Below are 23,055 nucleotides of genomic sequence, written 5' to 3' on the forward strand. Positions count from 1 at the left end.
CTTTGTAGTGCTCTTCTACAGTCCTATGTATAGTATATGTGTATGTGTATGCATTTTCCATATATGCATGGCTTCTTGCCAACCATTTCACTTTTTATCAATATCTTAATGAGTCACTAAAAAATAATATTGATCCTTACAGCATAGAGATAGGCTAGCTCTTTGGTTTTGAAGTATCAATATATTGGGACAATAAGCAGTTTTGTTGATCAAAGTTAGTATCTTCAAATGTCTAAGAAAATCACAATTATTAATATTATCACGTATAGATTATGTTGACATGTGAATTCAAAAGCAAACCTGATGGTCTGTTGATGTAGAAAAAGAAAATAGTTAATACAGTAGGAACAACAGGTTAGAAGGAATGCAGAAATTCAAAAGTTTGCATACCTGCTTGGGTGATAGAGCACTTGGAATACACTTAGACTTGTGCCATAAACGTTCAATGAGTTCTTATACATGTCAGGTTCCATATTTGGCACATGAAATGAAAACGACAACGTGCCTGCCCTAATGGAACTTAGTGTGCATTGGAGAAACCTAGCATGCAAATAAATAATGACAGTTCATAGAAGATATAATAAGATATGCAACCTAGGCAGCATCTTAAAAAGCAGAGACATTACTTTGCCGATAAAGGTCTGTATTGTCAAAGCTATGGTGTTTCCAGTAGTCATGTATGGGTATGAGAGTTGGATTATATAGAAAGCTGAGCGCTAAAGAATTGATGCTTGTGAACTGTGATGTTGGAGAAGACTTTTGAGAGTCCCTTGGACTGCAAGGAGATCAAACCAGATCAAATCCTAAAGGAAATCAGTCCTGAATATTCATTGGAAGGATTGATGCTGAAACTGAAACTCCAATACTTCGGCCACCTGATGCAAAGAAGTGACTCATTGGAAAAGACCCTGATTCTGGGAAAGACAGAAGGCAGGACGATAAGGGGACGACAGAGGATGAGATGGTTGGATGGCATCACCAACTCGATGGATGAGTTGGAGCAAGCTCCAGGAGTTGGTGATGGACCAGGAAGCCTGGTGTGCTACAGTCCATGGGGTCTCAAAGAGTTGGACAAGACTGAGTGAACTGAACTGAACTGAGGATGCATAATTATTATACAAAAAAGGCTATAGTGATTCAACTGAAGAAAATGAAACATGAGTTTCAAAAAGCTCAGTAAAGAAGAAGAAATAAAAGCCATTACAAAATTGAGAGAGATAGTTTGTTGTCTGTGGAATGGTCATATATTTTATCATTCAAACTTGACCACGTTTTGGGCCCCATCAATAACATGCCAGGACCACAGGCATAAGTAGGGTCCTAGGCAAAGCAAGGACCCATGATTACTCATTATTCTGCCATTTCAGAGTTTCTATGAATATTTTCTTCTTTTGAAACTGGTTTTCAGAGGGACTTCCTATGGGTGATTGATTCTGTCTGTGGTCCATCTGATCTCTTGTTTTGCTTCCTTTCCTTTCCTTTTGTTTTTTATTTTACACCAAGGAGACCAGTTTATTCATTGTGTTCTGATGGATTTCCTTTCCTTGGGGATAGGTTGGCTTTTTTTTTCTTCAAAGTTATCTTCTAATTGACCTTGAGTCTCTCACTGGGAAATGATGGTTGTCTGCATACCCTCCCCAGGGAAGAACTATGTAGGCCATGTTTATATACACACACACCTTCTCTCCTCCCTCCAGAATTATGTATTTATATACACACTTTAACAATTTTTTAGCTTCAAGCTTAGAGAAAAAATTCATACCGTTTCCTGGAATTCCTATATCCTTTAACTTGGAAATACCAGTCATATTTTGCTCTGTTCACTTAAACATTCTTTCTTTCTCTGTGTATATGTATATATATATATATAATCTTTATATAAATATAACACCTCTCTCTATATATCTTATCTCTTTATATCTATATCTAATACCTATTTGTCTACATATGTATCATCTGTCTTATGAGTAAATTGCTGATGTGGTATCCCTTTACCCTTAAGTCTTTCATTGTGAATTTTCTAAGGACAAGAATATTCCCCTATATAACCACAGGACAGTAATCAAGATCAGGAAATTTAGGGACTTCACTGTGGTGGGGGCTGGGGGTGGGGGTGGGCAAAGAATCTGCCTTGCAATGCAGAGGACTTGGTTTGGTTCCTGGTCTGGGAACTCAGATCCCACATGCTCTGGAGCTACTGAGCCCATGAGCTGCAACTACTGAACTACTATTCAAATCATTCCTTCTAAATTTGTTGGTTGACATTCTATTGAGAGGAAGAATTTCCTATTTTCTCTCCATTATGTAGGTATGTAAATTTGTATGTATTGTGACTCAGATGGTAAAGAATCTGCCTGCAATGCAGGAGACCCAGATTCCATCCCTGGGTTGAGAAGACCCCCTGGAGAAGGGAATGGCAACCCACTCCAGTATTCTTGCCTGGAGAATTCTAGGGACAGAGGAGCCTGGAGGCCTGCAGTCCATGGGGTCGCAGAGTTGGACACAACTGAGTGGCTGAGTGGCATCCATATCATGTGTGTTTTAGTAGTTCGCTGTGGACTCATGAATTGTTTTGTTCAATGGATTAAATTCTTTAGGGTGAGTTGAGTTTGGAGAAGTAGGACTGGTGTGTGAAAAGATAAATGCAAATCTAGTTATGTTACATATTGTCCAATTCCCTTCTGTAAGGGTTGGTCTAGCTTCCATATTCACCAGCAGTATGTGAGAGTGCCTGCTTTCCCTCAGCCTCGCCACCAGATTTGCTCAAACCTTTTAATTGCGGCCAATGCAATAGGTGAGAAATGCTATCTCAGTGTAGTTTTAATTTATATTTATTTTATTATGAGTTAAGCTGACATATTTTCATGTATTTAAGAGATGTCTATCTGTCCATCTATCTATCTAATGTAAATGTGATTTTAGGTCTTTCTCTCCCCTCATGCTTTTTTGTCCAGTTGTTTATTCTTTGTGACCCTTTGGACTGTAGCCCGCCAGGCTCCTCTGTCTATGGGATTTCCCAGGCAAGAATACTGGAGTGGGTTGCCATTTCCTTCTCCAGGGGATCTTCCTGACCCAGAGATCAAACCCGTGTCTCCTGTGTCTCCTGCATTGCAGGTGGATTCTTTACCTGCTGAGCCATCCAGGAAGCCTTTCTCCTCTCAATTTAAGAATCTTTTATCTTTTATGTGTGTTATAGATGTTTCTACCAATTTATTTTGCTATAGTGTTTGTGAGTTTCTTTATTTGCTCTGCAGAAGTTAAATTTTTATTAACTTATGCAGTCAGATTTTCAAAAAATTTTTTATATTATATCTGGATTTTGAGTCACAGTTACTTTTTCCCTACACTCTGGTTATAAAAGAATTTACCTGTGTTTTCTTATACTGTTTACATGGTGTAATTTTTCACATTTAAACTGCTGGTCCATTTGAAGTTTATTCTTCTGTATAATGCAAAATATGTTTCTAATTCTGTCTTTTTTCTGATTAACCCTCTGATAATCTCAGCACCATTTACTGAAAGGTCCATCTTTATCTCAGTGATCTGACACAACACTTTTTTATAGATACTAATTTTATATTTACTTGGTCTACTTCTGGATCTTTTATTCTATTCCCCTGGTCTGTCTGAACATGTGTCAGTATCACAGTGTTATAGTTGTTTAGTTCAGTTCAGTTGCTCAGTCATGTCCGACTCTTTGTGACCCCATGGAGTGCAGCACACCAGGCCTCCTTGTCCATCGCCAGCTCCTGTAGTTTACTCAGACTCATGTCCATTGAGTCAGTGATACCATCCAGCCATCTCATCCTGTCATCCCCTTCTTCTCCTGCCTTCAGTCTTTCCCAGCATCAGGATCTTTTCAAATGAGTCAGTTCTTTGCATCAGGTGGACAAAGTATTGGAGTTTCAGCTTCAGCATCAGTCTTTCCAAAGAACACCCAGGACTGATCTCCTTTAGGATGGACTGGTTAGATCTCCTTGCAGTCCAAAGGACTTTCAAGAGTCTTCTCCAACACCACAGTTCAAAAGCATCAATTCTTCACCGCTCAGCCTTGTTTGTGGTCCAACTCTCACATCCATACGTGACTACTGGAAAAACCATAGCTTTGACTAGATGGACCTTTGTTGGCAAAGTAATGTCTCTGCTTTTTAATATGCTGTCTAGGTTAGTCATAGTTTTTCTTCCAAGGAGTAAGTGTCTTTTAATTTCATGGCTGCAGTCACCATCTGCAATGATTTTGGAGCGAGAAAAAATAAAGTCTCTCACTGTTTTCATTTGTTTCCCCTTCTATTTGCCGAGAAATAATGGGACCAGAAGCTATGACGTTAGTTTTCTGAATGTTGATTTTTAAGCCAACTTTTTCACTCTCCTCTTTCACTGTCATCCAGAGGCTCTTTAGTTCTTCTTCACTTTCCTGCCATAAGGTTTTAGTTGTAGAGGCTTTGTTTTATGTTTTAGTGTCTGATATGGAGAAGGCAATGGCGACCCACTCCAGTACTTTTGCCTGGAAAATCCCAGGGGTGGAGGAGCCTGATAGGCTGCAGTCCATGGGGTCGCTAAGAGTTGGACACGACTTAGCGACTTCACTTTCACTCTTCACTTTCATGCGTTGGACAAGGACATGGCAACCCACTCCAGTGTTCTTGCCTGGAGAATCCCAGGGATGGAGCAGCCTGGTGGGCTGCCATCTATGGGGTCGCACAGAGTTGGACATGACTGAAGTGACTTAGCAGCAGTAGGAGCATCTGATATAGCTAGTCCCATTTCATAGCTTTTTTCCCCTAAAGTTTTTCTGACTAATCTTACATGTTTTTTTAATACAAACTTTAGTAGCAAATTATCTAGTTCCATAAAAATTTTTATTATTTTATTGAGATTGCACTGAATTTATCAATTAATTAGCAAAAACAGATGTCTTTATGAAGTTGAATCATTCTGTCCAAGTGTAGGGGATGGCTTTCCATTTGTTCAAGTTTACTCTGGGTTTTTTCAGGAATATTTTAAAGTTTTCCTCACATAAATTTTGCACATTTCTTGTAAACCTTATTTATATTTTGTCTTTTTCCTTGCTATTTAGAGGGGCTTTTCTCTACCATTATATTCTTGAATTGGTTATCATTATATGTGTGTATGTTCAGTCACTTTAGTCATGTCTCTTTTGGGACCCTATGGACTGCAGCTGGCCAGACTCCTTTGTCCATGGAGTTTTCTGGGCAAGAATACTGGAGTGAGTTACCATGCCCTCCTCCATGGGATCTTTCTGACCCAGGGATCAAACCTTTGTCTCCTGCATAGCAGACAGATTCTTTTCCTGCTGAGCCACAGGGGAAGTTCGTATGTGTTTTTAAAGACTATTAATATCTGTATATAATTTGGACTTATCCGAATTCTACTCTGCAAAAGTGTTAGGGATTCCTCCCAATAGTTTAGGTCTTCCCTGCCTGTAGTACTCTAGGGAGTATGTTGAAGGCAGAGGGCAAGGGAGGGGTGATATTTAACAAACCAGTTCTATGTGGTATATCCTTTCACTAATCAATTCTGTGTGGTGCATTCCTAAAACCTCATGTGATTTTGAGAGCCTGTGAGGGCCAGGGAGCCATGGCAAAATGGATCCAGTTAGAGCCCCCATTAATCTTAATCATTCCACTCTTTGTCCACCCTGTTCTATTTGCGTTCTTGTTCTTACACCACCCGCCACCCTAGTCGGTAAAGAATCTGCCTACAATTCTGGAGACCTGGGTTTGATTCCTGGGTTGGGAAGGTCCCCTGGAGAAGGATATGGCAACCCACTCCAGTAGTCTTGCCTGGAGAATCCCATAGACAGAGGAGCCTGGTGGGCTGCAGTCCATGGGGTCACAAGAGTCGAACATGACTGAGTGCACTGTCTCTGTCTCTCATAATTTTATATCCTACCTTACTGAATTTTAAAATTTATATATACATATATAAATATGTATACATATATGTACATATATAAATATATATATATAAATTTATATGAAGATTCTCTTGTTTCAGTAGCCTCTGAAAGTAGCCACATCCTTAGCTCTGTGAATATAATCAGCTCAAACCTAAGTCTGTATGTATAAATTATTTTTAGATACTGTTATATACATAACTTTTTCCCAGTCTTTTGGAGTATACTTACTAAATGTAAAGTGGTTACTATACAATTCTATATAAAGTCCTCAAAAATCAGCTAAAAAATATGGAACAAATACTTGTTAAGCTGTTGGAATACATAAACACAGTGAGGCATGTGAGGATTACAAAAAAATAAAAAGACAAAAAATGAAGACCTCAACTTGCCAAGAGTTTATCTAAGGAAATAAGATTTTCTATCTCTCTCTCTCTTCTCTTTCTATCTCCACATATATATAAAGTTGCTTGGGAAGTCAAGGCATTATATAGAAGGAACTAAATGAATCAGTTGTAAGACAAAAGGTCAGAGGAGGAAGTAGGAGAGAGTGGTTCATGTAAGAGGACCACTGTCAGGCCTAGTAGTTGGCATGGTATTCAGAGAGTCCCTAGTCTCAGGATAGCAGTTATGGAATGTGCCTAGATGGAGAAATTTTCCCCTGTCTCCCTCAAGTTCCTGTGGTTGGACTAATAATAAAATTGACATAAGACAGATGAATAGGAGAAAAAGAAACATTTTAATTCTTGCATGGTGGTCACATAGAAATGGGACCTAAGAAGTGGTCAAAGCATGCAACTTTTATGCTTTTTAGACAAACAATAAATCTGTGAGAAATTGACAGGACAAAGAAACTTAGGTTTGGGGTGCTTAGTTAGCGATGAATTTAAACAGAATTTGAGGTTGGGGTAGTGAGTTAAAGAAGTAACAAGTTTTGTTTATATAGGCTGCTAGCCCAGATTTCCTACCTCTCGTGATACCTTCAGATGCAGGGAGCACACCTTTCATGATAGACTTATTTCCTGCTTTCAAGGGAGACAGAGAGGAGGGTCAAATGTCCCACTTGTAGTGGCCACTTCTTAAATAACTTGAACTCAAAATGATCAGTATTTGAGGTGGCCTTCCTTGAGCTCCAACAAATGTGTGAGGCAAGGACTAAATAAAAGGTCAGTCCAAGGTGGCTTCATCTGGAGAGCTGTGTGTGGGAGTTCAAACTGGAAACCCAAACTAATGGTGGATGGTGGAGATCCTGGTACTAGGTTAGAGATCCTGGACACCATTTCCCTTCCTCTTCCATTCCCTACCCTCATTAGCTTTGAAAAGCATTTCCTTTATTATTATCACACAGAACATGATTTCTTTGATGCACACAATTTTTTTGATGCAAATTGTCTCTTATTAGTTGGTAAATAGGGGAATGAAATAGGAATAACACATGGAAATTGTGTTGGTTTATGGGTGATTTTCCCATTTTTTTTTTTATTAATGTTTGAAGTCATTTTCTCCCAGTTAAAAAGAAAACCTGATCACTTTATGAAGACCTCAGGAGAAAAACTAAAAATCTATAGAAGCGCCTTTCTTTAGTGCAAATAGTGGCTCATTTAGTGACTTCATGAACCTCTATTCCTTTCACTGTGATAAGTCACCTGGTGTAGCTGCACGTGTAGAAGAGGCTGCAAAGACATTTCCTGTATATTGAAACAGTAAGTTAATGTAGAATGCTCTGCTCTGGATTATTCATACTTTTCACTTTTAATGAAAATGATCTCTTTAGACTCAAACACCCTTTAGGAGCTATATTTAGAAGGAGGAAGCATGAGCTTCAAGGTTTAAGGCTGTAAAGAATTGACTGTGTTCTAAGTGCAAATATCCTCAGAGGTGAACTATGTTTGTATTTCTGTTAGATTGTTACTATTTTCATTTTATTCTCTGGTTAAAAGTTTTGAGCGGTGTGAACCACTTTTCTCATAAGTTATATTATTTTTTTAGTGCCTAATTTTGTAGAATGAAAAGATTTTTTAGGGAATTATTTTTACGAGGCAGCAAATTCGAATCTTTACCAAATATTTACACAATATACTTGACCCAGTGCAATAATCATATATTTTATTTCTCTTTTATGTGTATCCGTAGTACTATTTCAGTCTCAATAGTAGTATCCCTGTCTCTCAGTCATGTCCAACCCTTTGTGACCACATGGATATAGTCTGCCAGGATCCTCTGTCCATGGAATTCTCCAGAGGATCTTCAAACACAGGGATTGAACCTGGGTCTCCTGCACTGCAGGCAGATTTTTTACCGTCTGAGTCATGAGGGAAGACCATTTTAGTCTAGTCTTATCTAATTAACTTTACTTCTTGACTGTTTTGTTTCAAAAATGAAAATCAATGTAGATAAATAATCTGAGTTAGCATTTATTTTAATTTCTTTTCAAGGTGTATATATTGGTCACACCAAAGCCAAGAGGCTAAAATAGGCCAAATGAAGTTGATGAAATCCTGTAAGTACACTAGACAAAATCAGTTAGCTTCTCTTGGCAACACTTGGTGTTGGAGATAATAATTTGAAATAGATATGTTTGGGGTAAGGCTTGATATTTTTAATTTAGTACCCCTAAAAAGAAGGGTATGAAAAATAATTTCAGTTTTTGTATTATGTTAAATATATCCCATATTTATTCCTAAAGTAGTCAATGAAATTTTCTTCTTATTTAAAATATGGTTTTATGGTTACCAGGCAGTTGGGAAATCTAGCAATTAACTCAAGGGTTATATATTCTATTGCTGTTTCAGAAATGCCTGTTTATACAAATCAAGAAGGATTTTCAGCAGCTTGAGCCTTCTTTTTCTTTTTAAGCTCACAGAGTCAATGGTTAAAGGACAAAAATTCTAAATTGATTGAGTTACAAATGAATACAGTGTTAATTAAACCAGGCCATTGTCTTTAAAGTGGAGTCAGTAGTTGGAAGTCAGATTTCTCTTGCTGTTTAGTCAAGCTGCCTAAGGCTGCAAATGCTTCCTTATTAGGTTACTGGCATTGGGGAGATGTCATTGTTTGCTGCTGTAGCCAGGCTTTCTGTTAAAAATCACAGCATGAGGCTTAAACTGCTGCAACCATTATCCAGTGCTAACATGTCACTAAAGGTCTGCTAATAGAACAAGAGGAAAAATATCAATCTTTAATTTTAGAACAGCTGAGTAACCTGTAGCACCTGTTCATTTTCTCTCATCAACCCACTTAAAACAAGACTAGAGTGATCCTTTGATGGGCAGGCAATGAGATCCTAATACCATTTTTTTTTTCTTTTTCTTCTTATCAGAGGAAAATGTAAAATTTAAGTAGGGCTGAAGCAAAGGAAAAATAAACTATAAGTAATTTTTTCTTAAAAATTAAGTAAAAAGATGAGCTGCTATAATCCAAGAATGATGAGGGTTTTATAAAATTTTTTTAAAGGATCGTTGCCTTTACTTTTCTGAAATGCATTTTGTAGATAAAAGCTAATCCATGAGGACATGTTACAGTGGTCAGAAGCATTTTTTCTGTAGAGAGCAGAAACTCTTTCAAGCTGTAAATAACAACCAACTTATATTTACCTATTGAAATATAATAAACAATTAGAACTTCGAAGCTGTTAGCTTTCCCTGATGTAGAGCTCAAGGCTTCATCACAGTATGGGGCAAAATTAAGGAAGGCTTTGTGGTTTGCGCTTTTGAAGAGGTGAAAGCAAAGTATGGCTTCTGCAAACCCCCTTTAGCAATACGAGTTTCAAGACATTTCCAGTGAACAAACTCATAGTTACCAAAGGGAAAAGGTGGGGAGGGATTAATTAGGAGTTTAGAATTAACAGATGCACACCGCTATATATAAAATAAATAACTGACAAGGACCTACTGTATAGCACAGGGAACTATATTCAATATTTTATAATAACCTATCATGGAAAAGAATCTAGAAAAGAATGTGTGTGTGTGTGTGTGTGTGTGTGTGTGTGTGTGTGTGTGTGTGTGTAGCTGAATCACTTTGCTGTAGACCTGAAACTAATGGAACATTGTAAATCAACTGTATTTTCAATAATAATAATAATAAAAAAAACTGACAAAGCATTTTCAGTGATGCTAGAGTAAGTACCGTATACTTAGAAAGTAAACACATAATAATAAAAAAACATACACTTTAGTAAACCTTTACAGTCTTAGAGTATATCCATCTTTTATTTAGCTAAATTAGAAAGTAAATCACCATTAAGAACTAGTCACTTAATTGGGTATTGAGAACATTAAGATGAGTGATAATACATGTACCCTTCACTCTGTCATGAAAATTTGATCTGTTATTGATCCTCTCTACAAAACCTTTTGTGCAGAACTATTACACATATAGTTTTTGTTTGATTGATTTTCGTTTTCTTTTTTTTTGGCAAGAGAAGAAATTGTGATACAGGGAGGTTGTGACTTGCCTAAGGTCACAAGATAAGTGGCAAAAGAAGGATTAAAAGAATCTAGTATTCTGATTTCTAGTCCAGGGCATTTTTGAAAAACTTATCAAGATGAAGGGACTAGAGGGAGAATGGAATTATAAAGGCACAGTTTTAATGGATACCTTGTGGAATAATAGAGCATTTGATTCAAAAATTAACTGTAATGAGGGAAGTCTAGAAACTAGATATTTTAAGTATCTTCAAAAGGATATGTCAGTAAAATAACAAATTGCGCCTTTTACATATGTAAAAAATTATCTTATGCATGTAATGTTCACTGGCATCTAATCATATTCTTACAGATTTGCCTATTGAAAACACAGACTGCTAGGACACACACACACACACACACACACCCCTATACACACAGCCCCCATACACCTTTGACCAGTTTCATATCTGAGATCTGACATTTAGCCCTAAAATCTCCTTAGCCCAAAGCTGCTGTTGTCCTTGTACCAGGCATTCCAACTTTGAGCATTTTCTTCGTGGTCACTTGTGTGCCACATCTGTCCTGAGGTCTACATCAGAGCAGGCTCAGCCTCATTCTGCCACGACCATTTCCATCATCACAAGTACTTGATCTGTTTCACGTTTTATGGAATCGATAAATCTCATCCCTAAAGAGTCCAGCAGGCCTTTGATTCCTGACCTGACATTTGCTAATGCTATTCCTGATGACCTGCCACTACGGATCTGCAGCACTGCACTCTGTGTTTGACAACACTCATAATATGAATCAATATTCAGCATTCAGTAAGTGAGCTGGGGAGTCATTTCACTGCTGCAAAAGGCAGCATTGCCCCTGGGCAGCTGTCAGAAATGGGTAGTTATTAATAGCCCTCTCTTTTCACTTAGCATAGTCAGTAGGGGTCAGGCATGAAATGATTTAATCAGTTTATGATATCTGTGACAGAGAGCACTTAAAATGTAATCACAAAATTTAGGTAGAAGTGTCCCTGGGCTGTTGTCATGTTTTTCTCACTTAATTTTCCCTAATGCTGATACAGTGCAGTGCACACTGAGAGACTGACCAGACCCCAGAATGACACATCACTTGGTGTTGGTTTCATGGCTCCCTCTGTAAACTTGTCTTTTTTGTGGGATTTTTCACTGTAAAATGTAGACTGTAAATCCCTGAGGGTACATGTGAATAAGTCTCTTGGGTCATTTGCCTGGCTCTGCAAAATGTATCTAGTGTTGAGGGGCCTTGTGAGTGGAGAAAAGAGAACCTCATTGGGAAAAAGAGACTCAAGCTCATAAGCCTTTCTCTGGTCCCCAAAGAAAAGGTGAATCACTAGAAATAAGAAAACATTTTTTTGTTGTTTCACATATGATAATTTACATGTTTCAATGCCATTCTCCCATATCATCCCACCCTCACCCTCTCCCAGAGAGTCCAAAAGATTGTTCTGTACATCTGTGTCTCTTGCTATCTTGCATACAGAGTTATCATTTCCATCTTTTTAAATTCCATATATATGTATTAGTATACTGTATTGGTGTTTTTCTTTTTGGCTTACTTCACTCTGTTTAATAGGCTCCAGTTTCATCCACCTCATTAGAACTGATTCAAATATATTCTTTTTAATGGCTGAGTAATACTCCATTGTGTATATGTACCACAGCTTTCTTATCCATTCATCTGCTGATGGACGTCTAGGTTGCTTCCATGTCCTGGCTGTTATAAACGGTGCTGTGATGAACATTGGGGTGCACGTGTCTCTTTCAATTCTGGTTTCCTTGGTGTGTATGCCCAGCAGTAGGATTGCTGGGTCATATGGCAGTTCTATTTCCAGTTTTTTAAGGAATCTTCACACTGTTCTCCATAGTGGCTGTACTAGTTTGCATTCCCACCAACAGTGTAAGAGGGTTCCCTTTTCTCTGCACTCTCCAGCATTTATTGCTTGTAGACTTTTGGATAGCGGCCATTCTGACTGGCGTGAAATGGTACCTCACTGTGGTTTTGATTTGCATTTCTCTAATAATGAGTGATGTTGAGCATCTTTTCATGTGTTTGTTAGCCATCTGTATGTCTTCTTTGGATAAATGTCTGTTTAGTTCTTTGGCCCACTTTTTGACTGGGTCATTTATTTTTCTGGAATTGAGCTGCAGGAGTTGCTTGTATATTTTTGAGATTAATTGTTTGTCCATTGCTTCATTTGCTATTATTTTCTCCCACTCTGAAGGCTGTCTTTTCACCTTGCTTATAGTTTCCTTTGTTGTGCAGAAGCTTTTAGCCAGGTCCCATTTGTTTATTTTTGCTTTTGAAATAAGAGAACGTTATCCAGGTAAAAACTTCTACTCCAGTATCAGTAATCTTATTGGGCCTTTAGGCAGCCACTTGAAAATTAACTCGACAGAAGAATAAAAGAATAAAAGCTAACTAGACTGGTGGTTTGGGAGGATCATGCCTCAGTAGGGATTGATCAAATTGGGAATTCAAAGTTCAAGTAAGAAAAGTCAGAGAGATGAAACCTAGAGTCAGTAAAAGATGAGTCTAAACTTAAGAGACTATGAAAGAAATCATTACAAGTTAACTGTACATAGAACAAGATTGAAACAGTGGTTGGGGCTCAGAAAGAAAGACCTAAATTTCAAATCCCATCTTTGTGCCTTAATTTCCTCATTAGAAATAATATCCGTTTCATAAGTTGAGTATGAGAATTGTGTAAGAACTTATGTGAAGTGTCTGGAACACAGAAGATGTTCAAATGTTATCATTTCCCCATCTCTCTTTCCTTATCTATCAAGGCCTAATTTGATTAACCATGATACAGTTTGGGCAGATGGTGTGGAGCTGAAGCTCAGGTGTAAAGGGATTATCACCATGGCCATCCCTGAATCGGCCCTCTTGCAACACTCTCCTTGCCACTAGCATGCTTGGCCATCAGAGGAACACTGGGCACTGTTAACATTCTAATGGAGAAGTGGGGAAAAGCCTTAGTTCAGGCTTTTTTTTTTTTTTTAACCAATATAGGGAAATGGAAGAAAGAAGCATAGAAATATGATAGGTTTAGATTTGTAATTCTAGCATTAATTAATGTTTGCCCCCAACTGGGCTTCGTTCTTTCAGCAGATCCTTACTTAGCACCCTCTAATGTGCTTTGTGTGTTCTGGCAGAGCCAGCTCCAGGTTCCTTCGTGCCTCATTCCTGACTCTGTTGTAGATCATAGAATGAATGTTAGACAGATGCATGCAGTGCTAGTCAAAATCTAGAGTTCTTTGTGAATGTAAAGCCTTGAAAACGTTGCCATTGTTCAAGAACCCCTTCTCTCTGAGTGCTTTGGTTTGCACTGGTTCTTTCCCTGTTTTTCTGAACAGGATGCCATGGTCTCACCTGAAACCATGAGCCCTGATAGCAGGTTTCTCCTGTGGTAGGCAGAATTCTAAAAAGCCCTCATGATTCCTGGCCCTTGGTGCACACTTTTGTTTTCTCAGGTATTCAAACACTACTCTAGACATTGCTGTGGAAGGATTTTGCACTCATAATTAAGGTTCCAAATCAGTTGACCTTCAGGCAGGGAAATAATCTCTGTGGACTTTGACCCTTTAAATCTGGATCTAGAGGTGAGAAAAAGGAAGTCAGAGATTGAAAGCATGAGAAGGATTTGCTGACTTTAAGGAACCAAGTGATGATGGAAGAAACCACAAGGCAAGGAGAGTGGGAGAGCATTCCCTGGGTGATAGCCAGCAAGGAGTAGGGAACCTCTGTCCTACAACTACAAGGAGCTGAATTTGACCAACAAGAATGAGCTTGGACGTGGATTCTTCTCCAGAGCTTCCAAATAAGAAAATGTGGTCATTACCTCTATTTCATCCTGGGATACCTTGAGCAAAGAACCCATCCACATCGTGCCAGACTCCTGACCCATGGTGCTATGAACTAAACAATGGGTGCTGTTTTAAGCTGCTAAATTTGTGGTAATTTGTTACCCAGTAATCAAAAATGAATACATCTTCTCTGTTTGGCTCTTGCCTGTTCCACATTCACTTCCTCTTACATCAGAAGAAAGCATCATCTCCTTTTTCTGTGTTCGCATTTGTGTCCATTTCAGGGTCAACCATTGAGTTCTTTTTGTTGGAGGAAAACATTCTCAGTTCACTTGCAAAAAGAGATGCTTGTGATCTTCCAAAGCTAGTGAATGACTAAGGCTTTCTTAGTTTACTGGCTCTGTCCACTTCTTTGGATTCTGTTTGGTTACTGATCACTCAGGCACCCACTCCAGGGGAATACTCTGCAAGAGTACCTTGATTATAGTTATACAGTCCCACAAACACTGAAAATGTACATTGAGTGGCAAATATAATTCATCCCTAAGGGAAGAGAAGAATCCTTCTTGCACAGCAGGAAGGCTCAGTTTTTTTCCTGTCAAGCCACCTGCCACAACCTCTTCAACTACTCATGTATTTTAAAAACATTTCTTGCCAGAGAATCATTATCCTTTTGTTTGTTGGCTTATCTTAAGAACTGCTAAAGCCTCAAACCCCACTTAGCTTTCATCCTATGTGATGTCTGCCAACTCCACTCTCTCCTGGGCTCTCATCTTAGGACAGAATGGGTCTTCTTCAGCTTATTGAACATTGGTCATATATTTTTGTCCCGGACTCAGCTCTATCATGTTAAAAGTCATGGTGTTATATAGAGAGCATCTTTACTTCGTCCTTTCCCTGTTCAGCATTGGCTCTAGATTCTAGGATTTTTTAAATATGAGAGATTCATTCTGATGTGCTTGATGTGGCAGTAATGTTAAAATGTGGGCAGGGAATGAGAAACGGAGCTACCAGGAGAAGGAGTGTGAAGGCAGATATATTCACAGAAGTGCCTTGCTAAAAAGACAATCCAGAGATCAAATTGGCAACATATGTTGGATCATCAAAAAAACAAGAGAGTTCCAAAAAAACATCTACTTTTGCTTTATTGACTATGTGAAAGCCTTTGACTGTGTGGATCACAACAAACTGTGGAGAATTCTTAGAAAGAGATGGGAATACCAGACCACCTGACCTGCCTATATGCAGGTCAAGAAGCGACAGTTGGAACTGGACATGGAACAACTGATTGGTTCCAAATCAGGAAAGGAGTATGTCAAGGCTGTATATTGTCACCCTGATTATTTAGCTTCTATCCAGAGCACATCATGAGAAATGCCAGGCTGGATGAAGCACAAGCTGGAGTCAAGATTGCCGGGAGAAATATCAATAACCTCAGTTATGCAGATGATGCCACCCTTATGGCAGAAAGCAAAGAAGAACTAAAGAGCTTCTTGATGAGTGAAAGAGGAAAAAAAAAAAAAAGAAGAAGAAAGTGAAAGAGGAGAGTGAAAAAGTTGGCTTAAAACTCAACATTCAGAAAACGAAGATCATGGCATGTGATCCCATCACTTCATGGCAATTAGACGGGGAAACAGTGTCAGACTTTATTTTTTGGGGCTCCAAAACCACTGTAGATAGTGACTGCAGCCATGAAATTAAAAGATGCTTACTCCTTGGAAGAAAAGTTATGACCAACCTAGACAGCATATTAAAAAGCAGAGACATTACTTTGCCAACAAAGGTCCATCTGGTCAAAGCTATGGTTTTTCCAGTAGTCATGTATGAATGTGAGAGCTGGGCCATAAAGAAGGCTGAGTGCTGAAGAACTGATGCTTTTGAACTGTGGTGTTGGAGAAGACTCTTGAGAGTCCCTTAGACAGCAAGGAGATCCAACCAGTCCATCCTAAAGGAAATCAGTCCTGAATATTCATTGGAAGGACTGATGCTGAAGCTGAAGCTCCAGTATTTTGACCACCTGATACAAAGAACTGACTCATTGGAAAAGAGCCTGATGCTGGGAAAGATTGGAGGTGGGAGGAGAAGGGGACGACAGAGGATGAGATGTTTCAATGGCATCACGGACTCAACGGACATCGGTTTGAGCAAGCTCCGGGAGTTGGTGATAGATAGGGAGGCTTGGCGTGCTGCAGTCCATGGGGTCGCAAAGAGTCGGACATGACTGAGCAACTGAACTGAACTGAAAGAGAGAATGTCAGCAGCAAAGCATCAGCATATGTATTTTTCAGACTGACAGCCATTTAAGAGTATATATAAAATGCATATATGAAGATTTTATATGTGGAGATGATAAATTATTTACATCAGTTATGGACTATCTGCTATGAAGTTAACCTTAAGTTAGGCTTTTGGGGAGACAATGAACAGGGAACACCACTCTAAATTTAGTGATCGTCGATCATCTCATAAAGATACAAAATAAGAGAAAAAATATTTTCTCTTGTGATGAGAACTCAAAATTTACTCTCTTAAAAGTTTTCATATGTAACACACAGCAATGTTAATTATATTTACCATATTGTACATTATATCCCTGCTACTTATTTGACTTATATTAATAACTGGAAATTTGTATCTCTTGACTTCCTCTATCCAATTCCAAACCCCCCTCAAATCTGATCTCTTCTTCTATGAATTTGTTTGTTTGTTTTTGAGGTAAATCTCCTCGAATCTTTTTTTCTCCCTCCATGTGGTGTGTATGGAAAGAAGTCGTTACCAAATAATATCTTTCGAGCATCAATTCACCATCTTCTGAACCAAGTAAGTTCTCTAAAATCTTGCAATGTCTGGATGAGTTGAGCTCCGTGGGTCCCTCTTTTCCACTTGTCTTCTAATTTGGGATTAAGGCAGTGATGTATTACCTCATACTTTGATTAAAGATACACATGAGGACCATTGCATAATATAGAGAAAACTGTGGCTCTCATATGTATATTCTCTGCATGTCTTCACAAGGACTGTCAAGAATGGGACTTGGGGCTAAAGTTTTAAACTACCTGTCAGCGAACGTCCATCTACTTGAATTCCTGTACACAGTCTATGCCAACTTGCAAGACCTGGAAGTCAATTGTTTTTAAAGCAGTTTCTTCAGTATTTTATTTTTGTAAAAAACCATCTGTCCCAATGTACACTCAGTGAATAGTTCATTCAGTATCCATCTATTTCACTCAGCTGCACAGTTCCAGGTGTTCCAGAGTTTGGGGTAGAGTTCATGGTAGTGATCTAATCTCAGGGTTACACAGTACTGCTTAATAGAGCAGAAGCCCATGTCTGCAGCATCTTCATTCTCTCTCTGAGATTGCTGGGACAAAGAACTGGATGCAGGGGCCTCATGCTGTCCAGTGGGTGGGCATGCCTTATATGTGACATTGATTGAATTCATGAATGTACTTCAGAAACCTGAGCATGAAGACCTTAAATTTCTGTTGTCCAGGTGACTCTAAGCAGGTGGTTAAGCGTAAGGTTGGAAGAGTTGGAAGTTCTGAAGGGAATTGTGTATGCTGCCCTTTGTATTCCTTTGGACATTACTGATGGGCTTTGAAGCTCCCTGGAGTTTTTTGCTTAAGAAAGAAAGATGTCAAATTTGCCTTCTTGAGTAGTTTTATCAGACTCACTTGTGATCTGTATTTAACATTGAGTTGCAACAAAGAGTTCCCAACAAAAAGATGCTGGAACATAGCCAGTCTGTTAGCATCAAGGCCGTGATTTCTTCAGAACATCCTGACTGTGCTCTAAATCAAAGAATGCTTTTTAAATGACAGCAATGGAAAAGGTTTGTCAAAATTTTGTGTCGCTCTAGGTGAATTTGTGTGGAAGAAAAGAGATCATCAGCAGCATGGTAAACTTTGGGACATCACAGTTAGGCACTGCGCTAAGTGCTTTGGCATGTTATTTCGTTTGATCTTTGTAACAGCCCTGGGAATTGCATATTATTCGTGTTTTACATAAGAGAAAACTGAGGCCTATAAATGATCTACGTTCATACAGGTAGGAATAACTTTCCTTAATACTATGTTGTCATTGAAATCAGAACCAGTTTAACTTAAGACAAAGTGCAATATAGGTTTGTAATGTGTTGTGGATATATGTTTACAGTGACACACATTGGAATTTTGCCTATAGTCATTACTACTTAAGAGTATTTTTAATAAAATTCAGAAGAGAAACTTTTGAAGAAACCTCATTTTACTCATGGCTTTCTCATTGGCAAGCCATGCAAACTGAGCCAAGACACTTATCTATCTTACCTTGCCATTCCTCTCTAGAGACGGGAGATTTTAGTTGATGAGTTTTACAGTCCATAACAACTCTAAAATTTGGTACAGAAACTTCTCTGGTAGTCCAGTGAGTAAGACTCCTCTCTCCCAAAGCAGTGGGCCCAGGGTTTGACACCTGATTGAGGAATTAGATCCCACATGCATGCTGCATGCCCCAGTGAAGATCCCACCAGCTGCAGCTAGACCCAGTGCAGCCTAAATAAATATTAAAATAAATAAATAAAACTTGTGCCATTGGGTCATTCCACATAAAATACTATAGCAGTGCTTAGAATCAGATATGAGGTCCGAAACAGCTACTCACCTTCATAGTTTCCATTTATCAAGCACTTGTTATGTTTCAGGAACCATGCTAAGCAGTTTAATTACATACATATCTTATTTAATACTCGTAACTGCGCTGCTAATATTACTTCATTTTATAAATGAGGAAGCTGAGAAACAGAGAAACTAAGTACTTTTTCCAGAGTCATGTAGTGTGTGATGATAAAGCTGTGTGAAAGCTGGTGTAGTTGACAGTAGAGCCTGCCTGTTAACCATTGGGCTACGTTGCCTCCTGTTATTCAGTGTTAGGGGCTTCCTCTGTGGCTCAGCTGGTAAAGAATCCACCTGCAATGCAGGAGACCTGAGTTTGATCCCTGGGTTGGGAAGATCCCCTGGAGAAGGGAAAGACTACCCACTCCAGTATTTTGGCCTGGAGCATTCCTTGGGGTTGCAAAGAGTCAGACATGACTGAGCAACTTTCACTTGCACTTTTCACTTTCATTCAGTCTTAGGCATATGAAAAGTTTATAAGTTTATGGAATTTAGGCAGGACATTTCTCCCTGATGGTCATTAGATAAATCTGAAATGATTTTAGAAGAGATAAACATTTTAAAGAGAAGAGTTGGAAAGAAAGTAAGAGAAGACTCCTCTTTTTAGGTACAGTTTCTAGTATAAGGAATATTAATGTGTTATCAGTGTTGGTAATAGTAATATTAATGCTGAGCTGAAATTGTTACAGCTGTCATAAATCTTCAGCTTTATTTGTGTTTATGTAACTGGGAATGATGATTTTGCATTCATTATTCCCCTGGATAGTACTAAGTATGGACTCCATGATGTCTTCTATCCAGTTTCTGTGCATGTAACAGACAAGGCATCTTTAGGATGACCATATAATTTCTCATTGTAATAGGGACACTCAAGGAAGTGAAAGAGAGTACTATTAATAACTGTGCTGTTACTAGAACAACAGCATGAACAAGGACACCAGGTTGTGTTGTTATCCCAGGCTTATGAGATAGATTTGTGGTTCTTATTCTGGTTGACAGGACAGAGGTTTTCAGATACTAGCCTGAAAAACAAAATTCTCTTTTCAACTCATTAAAATTTAGTAACTCTGCATGTCAGACATTTATTGGGCAACATACGCCTGCCAAATTCTACTTAGCATGAGGCAAAATGGTGCTTAGAAAAGAGTTAAAAGTCAGAATATTCCCTCATCACAGAAATTAAGTAAAAGACATGTGCTATTACTTAGTTTCATGGCACATCTAAATCTTTTGTTGAAAATCCATAACATCTTCTGCAATAGCCCATGCTATTCAAGTACCTGTAATTGACACTACTGGCTCTCTGTTGACTGTTGGCTGTTGACCTGGAAGGTCATGGGTAGATAGCATGAGACCCTTCCTCATTTGATACTTTTTTCTCTCATATAAGTTCTTTAATTCTGGGGTAACTATCTCTAAATACTCTCAAGAAAAGGCAAGTTGACTTTTAACCTCTGTCATGTGTCATTTTATCTGTTAAAAAGACACGGCATCCTTTTGTTCAGGGTATGACACAATTTTTTGTTGCTGTTGTGAGAAATGTGCTCTGATGATATTTCTTCTCTGTGACCTACCAGAGTTGGATGATAAGGTATTCAACAGTTGTATCCTTTCTCTCTCTATTCTAATGAATGACAGCAATTATTCTCACAGCTCTGATAGCTTCTAATTGTAATTTTATTCTAAAATAAAAAGAATAATTTATCAAATGAAGATATTTTGATGAGTTCAAGACATCTGTCTTTCAAAATACTTTCATTTAGTAGTATTTTGGTTACCTTTCTTGTTTGGTTGGGTATTCTGGTACTATAAAACACAAAATTTAAAAAATAGGTTCTAGGGATTAATATTAAGTGACTTGCAAATAAAGTAGTATAGAAGTTTGGAAGAGCTTAAGAAAAGGATACTTGTTTAAGTTTTAGAAAGATTTGCATATGCACTGTGACTTTTTTTGCTACTTTATTCATTTGTTGAACAAATATTTAGTCTCTCTATATTCAGCAGCTGAGATTACCATTAGACATTCAAAATGAATATAATTTATGACTTCAAGACACTGACTGTTTCATGGATGAGAGGGACATTAAGGCAGGAAAGTCCAGTAGTTAGTCAAGTCACTGTGATAGAGGCATGCACTGAATATTGTAGGAACACAAACGTCTTCTTGGTGGTTAAGTGGGAACTTGACCTAGAACACCAGGGTTTGAATCCTGACTTTGCCACTGTTGGCTGTATGGTCTTAGACAAATTACTTGACCTTTTTGTGCTTTGTTTTTTCATCTATAAAATGAGGGTAAAAATGAGTTAATATTCATAAAGCCCTTGAAGCAGTGCCTGGTACATAGCAAGTGCAGTATTATGGTCTGTTAAATAAGATAAGAAAAGCAGAAGAAATGAGTAGAAATTAACCAGATGAAGGGAGTTTTGTTTGGAGTGGGAGTGGGGGAGATAGTTAAGTTTGAGCAAAGGAAACTGCATATGTAAAATCACTTGACAAGAATGGTCATGGAACTGCCTAAAGAGTGGAGAGGAAGGGGTGGCAATGAGAGAAGAAACTGGAGAGGTAAGCATGAACAGTCTTGTATAAAAGCATAGCAATGAGTCACATTTTTACAATATTTCCATAGAAGATAGATTGGGAAAGAAGTTAGTCCAGAGGTAGGGAGACCTTAGAGGCAATTGACATAGTTCAGATAAAAATCACTGAGACCTTAAACTCAGGGTATTGGTAATGCTGACGGAGAGGAAAGGGACTGATCAGAGAACGCTTTTGAAAGAGTTGTCAGGATTTGGTGACTGTTTGAATGTGTGGGATAAGGGATGAGGGGAAATCAAGTGAGACTCCTAGATCTGGCTTGTTTGACTGGTAACACTGAAGCAGAGACTATAGGAGACAAGAACAAGTTAGGACAGGGTGGGATGGGAGGGTGTTTCAATTTATGTATATTGAGTATGTGGAGTCTGTGGGCCAGTTAGAAGGGCTGCCCCAGTAGGTCCTTGGCTGTTCAGAAGGCCTGGGGTCAAAGGAGAACTCAAAGCTGGAGAAATGCATTTGGGAGTCTTCTTCAATTATGCATGTGCATGAAAGCCCTGAGAATGGGTGAGGTTACATTAAGAAGAAGAATAAAGAACAAAATAAAGCTTAGGATAGATTTCTGGTGATCACTAATTTGAAGGGTGGATAGTCACATAAAAACCTGGGAAATAGACTGAAAAGTAATGCCCAAAGAGGAGGATAACTGGGAGAAGTTGTCATAGAAACGAAGAGGGGAGAAAACTTTCAAGAGGGAGAGAGTGGTCAACCATGTCAAATCCTGCAGAGATGTTGGGTGGGATGGAGACAGAAAAGTGTCCATTGAATTTAGCAACAAAGAGGTCATTATTGATTTTGGCCAGAGAGGTTTCCAGGGGTAATAAGGACTGGCAGCCAGATTGCAGTGGGTTGAGGAGTGAATGGGAGGAGAGGAAGTCTGATTTGTCTGTAAAGGAAAATCAAGACGTGGAGCAGCAGAAAGGGGAGTGTAGAGTTATAGCTGTCTGAGTCATAAGTGGCATCTTCATTGCAAAGTGAAAAGCCATTAAAAGGTAGATAGAAGTTAGGAGGATGTCATATTATTTCAGGGAGAAAATATACAGAAAATATCCACCCCACCTCATCCCCACAAGTGCAACAGCATGCAAAAATTTATCATTTTTACTCTTGCCTATGCAGTTTGTTTCTTCTCTTTTCACTGAGAAAATGCTTTCTTTATTAATTTTCCTAGATATCAGACTCATTCATAATTAATGAAATGTGGTTTGCACTTATGATTTGTCACAAAAGAGTCCAGGGAAATTATAATGGTAATAACTGCTGCTTTTTTTTTTTTTTTTTTTTTTGGCATTACTTCAATTGTATTCAGAGCTCTGTTACAGAATAGCATTGAAAGGAAACATTAGGAATGTTTTCTGTTTGTTTGTAGGGGTGGGGAGCTGTGTTTAAATGCTAGCCCATTCCCTCATTTGAGGAAATAAGATTAACCTGTGAAACAAATAGGACCCAATACTGAACTATGTTTAATGAAGCATTGAATTTTGTGGTTCTGTGGGGTCAATCCTTTTGTGTCTTTAGGCATCCTTTTTTGAAGAAGGAGAATATTAATGCTTGGCCCTGGAATTTCTTTGGAGGGAATGATGCTGAAGCTGAAACTCCAGTACTTTGGCCACCTCATGCGAAGAGTTGACTCATTGGAAAA

The 23,055-nt window shown here is 38.5% G+C and overlaps 1 protein-coding gene across 1 annotated transcript in view; it reads left to right on the forward strand.

Moving 5' to 3' along the window:
• The window catches only part of CAMKMT (calmodulin-lysine N-methyltransferase), a 420,005-nt gene that overhangs the window by 187,093 nt on the left and 209,857 nt on the right, over positions 1 to 23,055 (forward strand). The gene's annotated exons all lie outside the window — the stretch shown is intronic.

This window comes from Budorcas taxicolor, chromosome 11 (assembly GCF_023091745.1).
Source record: "Budorcas taxicolor isolate Tak-1 chromosome 11, Takin1.1, whole genome shotgun sequence".
NCBI lineage: Eukaryota > Metazoa > Chordata > Mammalia > Artiodactyla > Bovidae > Budorcas > Budorcas taxicolor.